Source organism: Symphalangus syndactylus, chromosome 24, assembly GCF_028878055.3.
Source record: "Symphalangus syndactylus isolate Jambi chromosome 24, NHGRI_mSymSyn1-v2.1_pri, whole genome shotgun sequence".
NCBI lineage: Eukaryota > Metazoa > Chordata > Mammalia > Primates > Hylobatidae > Symphalangus > Symphalangus syndactylus.
Genome location: NC_072446.2, coordinates 41,048,934 through 41,062,078, shown reverse-complemented (window position 1 = coordinate 41,062,078; position 13,145 = coordinate 41,048,934). Strand labels below are relative to the sequence as shown.

General features: G+C 46.9%; 1 protein-coding gene across 4 annotated transcripts in view; it reads right to left on the bottom strand.

Annotated features, from left to right (window-relative positions):
- The window catches only part of DEFB124 (defensin beta 124), a 46,103-nt gene that overhangs the window by 25,132 nt on the left and 7,826 nt on the right, over positions 1 to 13,145 (bottom strand). Inside the window, exons 1-3 of one of the 4 annotated variants that reach the window (XM_055266168.2) lie at positions 11,568 to 11,963; positions 10,872 to 11,037; positions 143 to 272 (exon numbers count right to left, since the gene is read on the bottom strand). The gene's annotated coding sequence lies outside the window, so the exon portion shown is untranslated. Of the gene's footprint in view, positions 1 to 142; positions 273 to 10,871; positions 11,038 to 11,567; positions 11,977 to 13,145 lie in introns of those variants that run through there. The other 3 variants (XR_008654610.2, XR_008654608.1, XR_008654609.2) reach the window with 3 other exon arrangements.

Below are 13,145 nucleotides of genomic sequence, written 5' to 3'. Positions count from 1 at the left end.
TGCCTCTTGCTACCCCAAACAAGACGGCTTCTATGAACGAGGGAGAAGTGGGTGAAGGATGTCAGATAGGCAACTTCGGCATTTGCCACAGAACTCCTTCCATCCTCCTCCCAGTCCCACTGCGCTCCCTGGAGGTACTCACCATTAACAGTTTGGGATATATCCTGGATATTTTTCATTCCACTTACATACACGTTGTAGAAGATAATTGGCCACTTTTCTTTCTTCCACACTATCAGAATTGCAATTTTGCTCTGTTGTTCTCCTCTTATCTATGGAATCAAGAATAAATCCTGATTGCTTTAAGCCAGAGATTAAAGGGGGACCTACAGTCCAGCTATGGCCAATGAATTGTGATGAAAAGTTAACTGGAGGTTTCTAGGAAAAGCTTCTTTGCTCTTAGAAAAGAGCTTAATAAATAAATAAAGAGCTGCAGCAGGAAGAGACCAGTCCCTTTTCTTTGACAGGTCCCTGGAGTGTATGAATGTAATACCTGGAACTGTAGACACCATCTTGCAATTATGATGAGATCTAGTCAGAGGATGGCAAGGCAGAAAGATGGGGATTACCTGAACCCTTGCTGATGAAGCCAAGCCTCTGAACACCAACCTTGGCACTTCCCCATTTCTAGACTTACTGTTATGCAAATTTTCTTGGAGGATTTCTGGGCCGGGCACAGTGGCTCATGCCTGTAATCCCAGTACTTTGGGAGGCCAAGGTGGGTGGATCACCTGAGGTCAGGAGTTCGAGACCAGCCTGACCAACATGGTGAAACCCTGTCTCAACTAAAAATACAAAAATTAGCCAGGTGTGGTGGTGCGCACCTGTAGTCCCAGCTACTTGGAAGGCTGAGATGGGAGAATTGCTTGAACCCAGGAGGCAGAGGTTGCAGTGAGCCAAGATCACACCACTGCACTCCAACCTGGGCAATAGAGTAAGACTCTGTCTCAAAAAAAAAAAAAATTACCTTGGGGATTTCTGTGCCAAAGTCTAAATCATCCATCTGATATGCATGTATAGGTTTGTTTCCTTTTTTCACGTAAGTGGGATTATAGCCATATGCATTAAGACTGAATTCCACTGCAAATTCAAAATAGCCATGATAGAAACAGATAGAAAGGCACTTCTCTCTCATATAAATGAAGTCCGCAAGCAGGCTGTCCAAGGGTGGCATGGCATTCCACAAGGCAGGAACTGTGCCTGCTTCTATCTTCTGGTTCCCTTATCTTCAATACAATATGCTGCTCAAGCAGCAGCCATCATATTCACATTCCAGCCAGCAGGAAGCAGTAAGGAGTCAAAAAAGGCACAGCCTTTCAGAAGACGCACACCTCTGCTTACATCACATTGGCCACAGCATAGTCACATGGCCTCACTTAATTGCATGGAAGTTTAGGAAATGATTTTGTGATTTTTCTTGTTTTTGTGTTTGTTTGGTTGGTTGGTTGGCTGGTTTTGTTTTTTTGAGATGGAGTTTCACTCTGTCACCCAGGCTGGAGTGCAGTGGCACAATCTCTGCTTACTGCGACCTCTGCCTCCCAGGTTCAAGTGATTCTCCTGCCTCAGCCTCCCGAGTAGCTGGGACTACAGGCAGGCACCACCACTCCTGGCTAATTTTTGTATTTTTGGTAGAGACGGGGTTTCACCATGTTGGCCAGGCTAGTCTCAAACTCGTGGCCTCAATGATCCACCCGCCTCAGCCTCCCAAAGTGCTGGGATTATAGGTGTGAGCCACTGCGCCCAGCCAGGAAATGTATTGTATTCTAAATAGCCACATACCAGCTCAAATCAGGGATTCGGTGTTTATGGAAGGAGGAAATAGATATTGGGGGACAAGGCGGGAAAAAAAAAAGGAGAGACATGGAGAGATAACCAGCAATCAAGGGACAACCAGTAATCTCTGTTACAATGCCGTACATATTGGTTAATACATTTTTTCACTCAATGTATACTGGCTTTCTATCCATGCTTTATTCTTATACATTTCCCTTGTTATTTTGGGGGTTATATTGTTCTTATTATTCTATCTTCTTCAGATAGAAACCTCAATCATTTATTTGAGGCCTTTCTTCTTTTCCAATTTAGCATTGAAAGCTATAAATTGCCTTCCAACACTGTTCTAGATGCATCCCACAAATTTTGGTATGTTGTGCTTTTCATTATCATTCAGTTCAAAATATTTTCTAATCTCTCCTTTGCTTTGTTCTTTTCCCGTAGGTTATTCTGAAGTATGTTAATTTCAAAATATTTGGGGGTTTTCTATTTGTTAGTTTATTTCCATTGCAAATTTGAGACTTGTTTAATAATTCAACATATGGTCCATCTCGATGCATGTTTCATGTGCACCTGAAAATACTATGTATTCTGCCATTGTTGGGCATAATGTTCTAAATGCCAGTTAGGTCAAAGAGGTTGATAATGCTGTTCAAGTGTTCTCTATACTTAGTGATTTTATGCCTACTTGTTTTATCAATTACTGAGAAAGGAGTGTTGTATGTGTCTGTTTCTCCTTCCAGTCTGTCAATTTTTCCTTTACCTTTTTCTTTTTCATGGCTGTAATACTTTTCTACAGTATGGATGTACCATAACATATTTTACCCATTGAAGGGCATTTAGATTAGTGCAAATGTTTTGCCCTTCACAACAGTGTGACATTGAATATTTTTACATGTATAGAAGAGATTACCAAAGTCAAATTTACTAGTCAAAGGGCACATACATTTCACCTTTTGACAGACCCTGCCAAATTGCCCTTCAAAGGGGCTGTTTTGTTTATATTCAGATGAATTGTGCCAAATTCCCTACTTTGTGACCCACATTAGATATTACCAGTCTCTTCTCATTTGACCTTTTATTGGGGACAAGATGAGAGAAAGTAGGAAGGAAGGTGTCTCATTGCTTATTTTGCATTTCCCTAATTATAACAAAGTTGAGCTGTATTCTGCTCAATGACTGTGCCCTTTAGCTGCCCAAAACCACAGTGAAGCTTTGAAATTACAGCTTTTAACGGCTGCATTAAATTCTGAGCCTAGACTATTTCATTCTTTATTCTCTGCCTGGGGTAGAGGAGTGTGCTTTATTCCAGTTACCAGAGCCTTGGTATCCAGTTACCGATACTCTTGGTATCAGCCTAGAGTCCTGATTCCAGAACAGGAAATCTGGCATCAGTCAGGTCTGAATTTGAATCCCTTTGGCTCAGCCATTTGCCAGCTCTCTGACCTTGGGCAAGTAACTTGGCCTCTCTGAACCTTTGGACAGTCAGTTTTACAAAGGAGGATGACAAGCACTTTGCACAGGTGTTATTTAGATTAGAAACTGGGTGTGTAGAGCACCTCTCACAGCACCTAGCACCTAGCACTTAGCAGGCATTAATAAAAACTAAATTTTTTAATAGCCATTCATTGGGCATTTGACACGTGCAGAGCACTGAGTTAAGCCCTTTCCCCAGGTTATTTCATTAATCCTCACAACAGTAAAAGATAACACTATTCTACAGATAAAAGATAACTAAGACTCTAAGATGTTAAGTAGCTTGTCCAAAGTCACACAGTTAGTAAAGAATAGAGCTAAGGATTAAATCAGAAATGTCTGGCTTCTAACTAAGCCTGCTTTGCAGGGTAGCTGGCTTATTTGACAGATCAAGAAAATGAGGCCCAGGGAGAGGAAACAACACATGGAATGAAGTGGTGAGCGAGCAGCAGCCATTTGAAGAAATATCCCCCTTCCTTCTGGGTCTGGGTGACCAGCTGGAGAAGAGACTGGAGAGAGTGGAGGCAGGGACAGCCACCCAGCAGAGGAGGCAAGAGCATGGAAAATGCCTCTTTCAGCCAATTTTCCTGAGGAACCCTGGCCGAGGCTCAGGGCTGGGAATGGAAAGTGTGCAGGGAGGAGGCGCAGCCGCGTCCATCCGCAGAAACTGTCTGCAATATCCTGCTGGGAGAGGCCAGGGGGAGGGAACTGCTGGGACCGTGGTGGGTGAAGGAGCAGGAGGGGCAGATCCGGGAGGATGAGGATCTGGCATCTGTCCAGGGCCAGGTCTCCTGGGAGAGGAGGGGCAGGCATTCCCCGAGCTCCCTGCTTCCTCCTTGGGCTCCCCGGCTCTGCCAACTCCTGCTGTGCCCTGTCCATGAATCTGGGCATCAGCCACTCCTGCAATGGAGATGCTGGCAAACTCGACTTTCTGGGGATGTGCACAGCTGACTCAGGGAGGGTGCGGTGGCCAGGAAGAAGGATTGATCCTATTCTCAGAGATCTTCACCAGGGCTGGTTAAGATCTGAGAGCCATCAGCCACATCAAACGCATCCTGATCTCTATGACATCAGTGTGGTCCCTCTGCCTGGTAAATCTCCTCTTGCTACTCACAGTGCCCATAATTCCACCATTATGGATACAACCAAGGATCTTGTTCAGTATGCAAAGGTATGGTCATACAAATCGTTAAAATATTTAAATGCATTCCTACTAGTTGGTAATAACCAGTTCCCTGAGTGTCCTCCAAGTACCAGGCATAACAGACCCTCCAGGCCTTCCTCTGGAACCCTCCAGGGCCCCTCCCCTTAACAACCATTAAAGGGGTAGTACCCCTGCCACAGCAGGGCCAACCAGGGCTGTGTGGATCATCAGTAAGTGATGGTCATAACCATTATTAATACTTTACATATCACTCCTGGGAACAACCCTTTGGATCACAACTTTGTCTCCTGTTTAAAGGCAAATGGTAGAAATTTAGAGGTGAAGAGGCCCTGTGCAATCTCTTCATCTTTCAGATGAGGAAACTAACGCCCAGGGAGAAGCAGAGACTTGCCCAAGTTCACACTGCCTGGCAGTGTAAAACAAGGCATTAGAACGCAGGTCCCTGACTCCTGACACTTCCTTTAGGTGTCAATTTATCTGGCCCCCCACACACTAAACTTGGGCAGGTAATGGAAGGAAGTGATGGGGTGGGACCTGTCTCAAGAAAGAACCAAGAGCCAATCATGTGGCTCTTTACCTGGTCACCATAGTCATGGCAACAGTCATGTTGGTCACTACCTCCTTAGAGATAGTTGCCATGGCAACCACCACCCGGGGCACCAACTTTCTGACACCCAAGAGCCTTAAGATAAACCAGAAGCAAGTCTGTTCCACAGCACTAACCCAGATCAGAGCTCCGCGTAGGAAAGAGACTTGCCCGACATCACACAGCCAGCTGTCAGTGGAGCCAAGCTTTCTGAATCCCCCACCCAAGGCTCTCACAGCGGCCCCATCCTCTCTACGGCTGACACCGCCCCCTCCCCCACCCATCCCCATTTTTCTGCCGGCTTTGGTGCTTCCCACATTCCTCCAGACCTCAGTCAGGATCTCCTTCCCACGGCATCTCACCCTTGGCTGCCTGTCAGTCAGCCCATCCTCCTGGGAACAGGCTGACATGAGCTTTGTGTAGGACTCATCGCAGGGGTTTGCAACATTGGCTGAGGCTCCCTGAAGACCAAAGAGCCTTCAACATCCTTTGCCCTCCAAAGGAAATAATCTCCAGTGGTGGAATTTCAGGCTCTATGCTCAGAACTGAGTAGCTCTTTTTGGATGGTCGGGCCCATCCACTGTGTAAGGCAGAAGTTGCTGCCCCGCTCTGAGTCTAGAATCACTCCGAGTCGGATCCCCTGTTTTGTTTTTATCAAGTCCCTTTTCCTCTCTGGGACTCAGTATCCCCACCGAAGACAAGGGGATGAGGATACTGTTCTGCAGTCACCACCACCACCACCATCAGAAGACTGCTGGAGACCAGACGCAATCTAGTGTTTCAGTATAACCAAACAAGGAATGGCCATGGTTTAAATAACTGGCCTACCTTCCCGCTATCTTCTTTTAGAAAAATGGAATCTCAGGATTGGAAGGATGTCCCAGGCACAGGGAAGATCTTCAGCAAAAGCAGAGAGGCTGAAAAGAATCTAGGGAATCTGTGAGTACTTAATGTGTTGAAGTGTAAGGATAAAGAGAAAGTAGGGCCTATAATCCCAGCACTTTGAGAGGCTAAGGCAGGAGGATCAATTGAGCTCAAGAGTTCAAGACCAGCCTGGGCAATATAGTAAGACCCCATATCTAAAAGAATATAAATAAATAAACAAACAGAGAAAGTAGCCTAGCAGGACAAGCCAGAGGAGATTAAAAGGGATCAGTCACCAGTCCCAGGGCTAAGGACATTGCTCTGTGGGCCTCAGTGACTCACCAAAGGTGCTGAGGCACTCCCCTGCCTGGGTCTAACCTGTGCAATTCTGATACTGTGGGATGGAGGGGATGGAGCTGCATAGGTTGAAGGCAAAAGAGAGCAAGGAGTGCTGCAGGAAATCATCCACTCATCCATTCATTTGATGAATATTTATTAAATGCAACCCAAGCTGTGTGACCTTGGGCAAGTTATTTAGCCTGTCTGTACCTCAGAGTCCTCATGTGTATAATGAGGACGGTGGAGATGCCTGCCCCATACGATGGTGTCAGGATCAAGTGAATTTGTAAATGTTAGTGTAGTGCATGGGAAGCAAATCAGTACCCCATGCATGTGTGTTATAATTATAATGATTACTGAACATTTACTATGTGCTGGGCACTCTCTAGACAGTAAAAGTACTGGGTGAAGTTCATTGTGAACAAAATATGCATAATTTCTGCCCTCAAGGAGTTCACAGTCTAATAGGAGAGATAAACCAAAAAAGACAACTTTATTAAAATAATAAAAAGAGGCCAGGCACGGTGGCTCACACCTGTAATCCCAGCACTTTGGGAGGCCGAGGCGAGCGGATTACCTGAAGTCAGGAGTTCAAGACCAGCCTGGCCAACATGGTGAAACCCCATCTCTACCAAAAATATAAAAATTAGCTGAGCATGGTGGCACATACCTGTAATCCCTGCAACTCAGGGAGCTGAGGCAGGAGAATCGCTTGAACCTGGGAGGCAGAGGTTGCAGTAAGCCAAGATCATACCACTACACTCCAGCCTGGGCAGCAGAGCAAGACTCCATCTCAAAATAATAATAATAATAAAAAGAATTACAAATTATTACATCAGATCTAAATCTTAACCTCCAAACTCAAGAGTGCAATAAATATTCATTTTTTTATTTTCTCAAAGAGCAAATTCTACTCCTATCCTCTACTCCCATCCTTCTGGGCTGCATGGAAATTCAGTCTCTGTCCTTACTGAAGCCACTCCATGACAAGAAACAAGGAGCGAAGACAGGGACTCCCCCTGGCACTGGACCACGTGAGGCCTCTGACCACGGTGCCCAAGCCCTCAATAGCCCCTGAAGTCCAGCAGCCCCTGCGAGCCAAGCCAAGCGAGGGGCCTGGGAGTCTTGCTGGAGGCTGGAATCACCAGGCCTGAATCCATCCTCCCCAAGCACACCACCTGGCCATCCCCACTGTCTAGCCACCTCTTGAGGTAGGAGATCTCCCTGATCCTGGACTCCACCAACCTTCATGGCCTCTGACGCCTCCTTTCTGTCCTTCTGTTCCTGCCCTCAAAAGCAATGAGCACCAGGCATTTGCAAACTCCAAGTCTCCAGGGACCAAGCAGGTAGCAACAAAGAAAAGTATGAGACTTGGTGACCTGAGAGCACATACCTTGCCTAAAAAGGTGAGCATAGGCCAGGTCCAATAGCTCACATCTATAGTCACAGGGCTTTGGAGCAGGAAGATGGCTTGAGGCCAGGAGTTCAAGACCAGCCTGGGCAACATAGTTAGACATTATCTCTACCCCAAAAAAGTTTTTTTTTTTTTCCAATAAAAAAAGGTCAGCACAACTTAGCTTACAAAACTTATCAGGTAATGTAGCCTAGTGGTTAGGGGGCTGCATTCTAGAGCTATGCTGCCCAGGTTCAAATTTTGGTGCCACTCTTTTCTGTCTGTGAGTCCTTAGGCAAGTCACTTAACCTCTCTGTACCTGTTTCCCAAACTATGAAAAAGAATAATACTTGTGGCCAGGTGCAATGGTTCACGCCTGTAATCCTAGCACTTTGGGAGGCCGAGGCAGGTGTATCACCTGAGGTCAGGGGTTCGAGACCAGCCTGGCCAACGTGGTGAAACCCTGTCTCTACTAAAAATACAAAAATTAGGCTGGGCGCAGTGGCTCACGCCTGTAATCCTAGCACTTTGGGAAGCCAAGGCGGGTGGATCACAAGGTCAGGAGATTGAGACCATCCTGGCTAACACGGTGAAACCCCGTCTCTACTAAAAATACAAAAAAATTAGCCAAGTGTGGCGGCGTGCACCTGTAGTTGCAGCTGCTGGGGAGGCTGAGGCAGGAGAATGGTGTGAACCCGGGAGGCGGAGCTTGCAGTGAGCTGAGATCGTGCCACTGCACTCCAACCTGAATGACAGGGTAAGACTCCGTCTCAAAAAAAAAAAAAAAAAAAAATTAGCCGGGCGTGGTGGCACATGCCTGTAATCCCAGCTACTCCAGAGGCTGAGGCAGGACAATCGCTTGAACACAGGAGGCAGAGGTTCCAGTGAGCCAAGATCACGCCACTGCACTCCAGCCTGGGTGACAAGAGTGAGACTCCGTCCCCAAAAAAAAAAAAAATTTGTACCGGTAGGTATGGCAGCTTCACATGAGAAAGCACTTAGGACAGTGCCTGACATTAGTAGCTACTCAGTAAATATTAGCACCCATCACCAGAAAATACAGGGCCAAGACTGCCAGACCTACTAAATGTTCAAAAGAAAGCAACTATCCAAATTTTTATTCTGAAACTGCTCCATTTTTTAACCTTGGTAACTTAAGTAAACCCAGATTTTTGGTTTTGTTTTGTTTTGTTTTGTTTTTTAGAGACGACATCTCATTCTGTTGCACAGGCTGGAATTTAGTGGCACAATCATAGTTCACCACAGCCTCAAACTCCCAGGCTCAAGCAATGCTCCCACCTCAGTCTCTTGAGTAGCTGGGACTACAGGTACATGCCACCAAGCCTGGCTATTTTTTTTTAATGTTTTGTAGAGAAACGAGGTCTTGCTATGTTGCCCAGGCTGATCTCAAACTCCTGGGCTCAAGCGATCCTCTCACCTCAGACTCCCAAGTAGCTGGAACTCCAGGCACACACCACCATGCCCAACAAAAACCAGTTTTTAAACCTTGGCAAAAGTCGTACAAAACACATCTGTGAGCAGGACTGGGCCTATAAAACTGACGATTTACAATATCTGCTCTACAATGTTTAAGCTTATAGAAAGTGGAGTCCAGAAAGGGAAGAGTCTTGGAAGCAGTTTTTGCTTTGGGGCCTAGAACCAAACCTCCCCTAGGCAAGAGGGTACAGAAAGGGGAGGGACAAATAGAGAGAGAAAGATGCAAAGTATTAATAATACATCAAATCACCCTGGTACGTAAATGCTATGTGCTGCGAGGGTTTGTTTGCCTTTTAAGTAACTCAGATAAAGATAGAAAAGTGGTCAGGGGCTGGGTGCGGTGGCTCATGCCTATAATCCCAGCACGTTGGGAGGCTGAGGCAGGAGGATCACTTGAGCCCAGAAGTTTGAGACCAGTCTGGGCAACATAGTGAGACCCCGTCTCTACTAAGAATACAAAAAGTAGCTGGGTGTGGTGGTGGGTGCCTGTAGTCCCAGCTACTTGGGAAGCTGAAGCAGAAGAATCGCTTGAACCTGGGAGGCAGAGGTTGCAATGAGCGAGATTGTGCCACTGCACTCCAGTCTGGGTGGAAGGTGAGTTTGAAGCTAGGACCCATAAGAAGGAGCTACCTTAATGATAATAATAATTTAAAAAAAAAAAAAGAAAGCAGGGAGAGAGAAGACCAGGCAGGGGACACCTATACAAAGGGTCTGAGGCAGAAAAGAGCTTGGATCGCAAAAGGAGATGTGCAATCAATGAGCTGGACAACTAGGCCATGTTGAAGAGCGTGAAGTTATCTTGAGGGCAGGGGCACCGGGGAGTCATTGAAGGGTTTCAAGCAAAGAGATGCGATGTGCAGGGGACTCCAGGAGACAAATTAGGAAGCTGCTGAAGAGCACAGGAGGGATGGGCTGGCTTGGATTGGCCAGCAGCCTTAGATATGAACAGCCCCAAATTTCTGTGGCTGGAATTGGCCTTAAAGTCAAAGACTGCATTTGAGCCTCAGAGCGGCCTGCTGCCTCCCTATGAGCCAGGTCCCAGTGGCAGCCCTCCATCCCAGAGTTCTGGCCCCGCCAGAACCCAGCTACGTAGCGGTGGCTGTTAACTGGCTTATGTTGCCCTCTGCTGGCAGGAGAGGGCACCTGAGCAAGGGGAGCTGCAGCCTCCCAAAGCCACCGCGGTGGGTCAACAGCGCGGTGGCTCACATCTGTAATCCCAGCACTTTGGGAGGCTGAGGTGGGTGGATCATTTGAGGTCAGGAGTTCGAGACCAGCCTGGCCAATATGGTGAAACCCCGTCTCTACTAAAAACAAAAAAAAAATTAGCCGGGCATGGTGGCGCACGCCTATAGTCCCAGCTAGGGAGGCTGAGGCAGGAGAATCGCTTGAGCCCAGGAGGCGGAGGTTGCAGTGAGCCGAGATTGCACCACTGCACTCCAGCCTGGGTGACAGAGCAAGACACCATCTCAAAAAACAAAAAAAGAAAAAAAGAAACAACTCCAGGTGGAGACAGGGACGGTGCCTCCACCCCACCCATCTTCCCCATCTCAGGTCCTGGCACACCATCATGCAGTAGGTCAGCTCAGAAACCCAAGACACAGTCTTCACACTTCCTTCTCCCTCACGTCCCATCAGGGAGTCCTTTTCATCCTATTTCCTAAACACAATCCTAAATTGGAAATATCCTAGATCTATCTTAATCCTGTCCACCTCTGTCTCCATTGCCCCCCAACCCCAGTCAAAGCCACCAACATCACTTCTTTAGTCTATTTACTCACTTTTACTCTTGTCCTGGCCAATCCTTTTCCCACTCAGCAGCCAGAGTCCTCGTGGTGTCCTCTGATTCCAAGATCCTTTCTCCTCAGTGTTTGAGCCGGATGGGGAAATCCCTGAGAAATACAGAGCCCCACCCACCAGGGCACCCTGTCCATGTAGAAAACTGTCCTGAAGATGCAGGACAACAGAGGTGCTCACATCAGAGCCCCACAAACAAGGCACTTGGCCACCCTCCTACTGGGAACGTTTCCCCCTGTCTCCACTGGTATCCTAGCCTCATGCCATCCATCCCACTGGCTCCTCTCCTTCCACGTCCTCAGCTCCATTTCTTTTTTTTTTTTTTTTTTTTTTTTTTTTGAGACCAGGTCTTCCTCTGCCCAGACTGGGAGTGCAGTGATACAATCACAGCTCACTGCAGCCTCAACCTCCTGGGCTCAATGATCCTCCCACCTTAGCCTCCTGAGTAGCTACAGACGCGTGCCACCACACTTGGTTAATTTTTGGTTTTGGGGGTTTTGTTTTTTTGGTAGAGACAGAGTCTGTGTTGCCCAGGCTGGTCTTGAAGTCCTGGCCTCAAGTGATCTTCCCTCCTCAGCTTCCCAAAGTGCAGAGATTACAGGTATGGGCCACTGCACCCAGCCGCCGCTCCCTTATATTTCTGTCTGCTACTTCTCTCCCTCCCACAAATTCCTGTTCACCTCTAATGCAAAGCAGATTTGCCATTTCAGCCCTGCCAGCCAGGGTGCTTAGGGCTCACATTTTCCTCAAGCAGGTTGCCATGGTATCTTCCTGTAATGTACATATATATATACAGTCCCCTCCCTAGGAAAAATACCAGTATCAGGACAATAGCATTTTCACCCAGATACATTGTGAGGCTAGCATTCCTTCTATGACCCTGACGTTCATCTCATGACAGTCTTTTTTTTTTTTTTTTTTTTGAGACAGAGTTTCACTCTTGTTGCCCAGGCTGGAGTGCAATGGCACAATCTCGGCTCACTGCAACCTCCTCCTCCTGGGTTCAAGTGATTCTCTTGCCTCAGCCTCCCGAGTAGCTGGGATTACAGGCATGCGCCACCACACCCACCTAATTTTTTGCATTTTTAGTAGAGATGGGGTTTCACCGGGTTGGCCAGGCTGGTCTCGAACTCCTGACCTCAGGTGATCCATCTGCCTCAGCCTCCCAGAGTGCTGGGATTACAGGCATGAGCCACCGCACCCGGCCTGACATTCAACATCTTATGGCTTGGTCTGAGATTATGGAAATCCTCACTGACCTCAGATTCAGCCTGTGTAACAGAAGCCTCACCACCCACCCCAGAGGCCTTTGAGAGTAGAATTAGACACCCTTCCAGACTCCCCTGACCAACTTGAGCCAAGGAAGCTCACAGATCTGGGAGCTTCTAGGTTCCTGCAGCAAATCATAACATGTTAACTCAGTTCCTGAGGGCTGCTGTTTGTAGCAAGCCTGGTTTTCTGTGAAAGAGAATGAAAACAAAGCAGATAAAGACAGAAAGGAGATGCAGAGAGAGGATCCTGGCAGCATGGACATCCTGGCTTCCTGGGGTTAGTGAGGCCCAATTCCATCCCTGCCTGTCCTTGCAGGGGTTTGGTTATTTACCTCTTCCTTGGAGTTCAAGAGGCCAGTGCATTCCAGCCTTTGCCTAAAGCGTTTCAAACTGTGCTTCCAGCCCTTACAAATCACAGAACCCTGATTCTGTCAGAGGTTCTCTCTGTGACACTTCCCATTCCCTTTGCAAATCTAGCCTCCATCCCCAACTCAACAAAGAACAAAGGGAACTCTGAAATGACAATTTTCTCTTAAAGTCTTCAATTTTCCCTTTTGTTTTCTATTTTGAAAGGAGCAGAGTGACGAGTTCATTATACTCATTCCTTCCTCCTAGCCTATCATCACCATTTTCCACAAGGGCCCTGTTTTATTTTACTTCCGTACCTATTTTTTTGTTGTTTTAATCCCAGTTGCCACTCTCATTCCCATCCCTCTACAGGCAACCATTCCAATGTGCTTGACGTACATTCTTTAATATGTAAATGACCTTGTTAGATTTGCTATGTAGCCTTCTGATATATACCTTTGTCAGAGGTGCTTGAACCAGAGCAACTCCATCTTGAATAGGGGCTGGGTAAAGTAAGGCTGAGACCTACTGGGCTGCATTCCTAGGCAGTTAGGCATTCTTAGTCACAGGATGAGATAGGAGGTCAGCACAAGATACAGCTCACAAAAACCTTGCTGATAAAACAGAATGCAGTAAAAA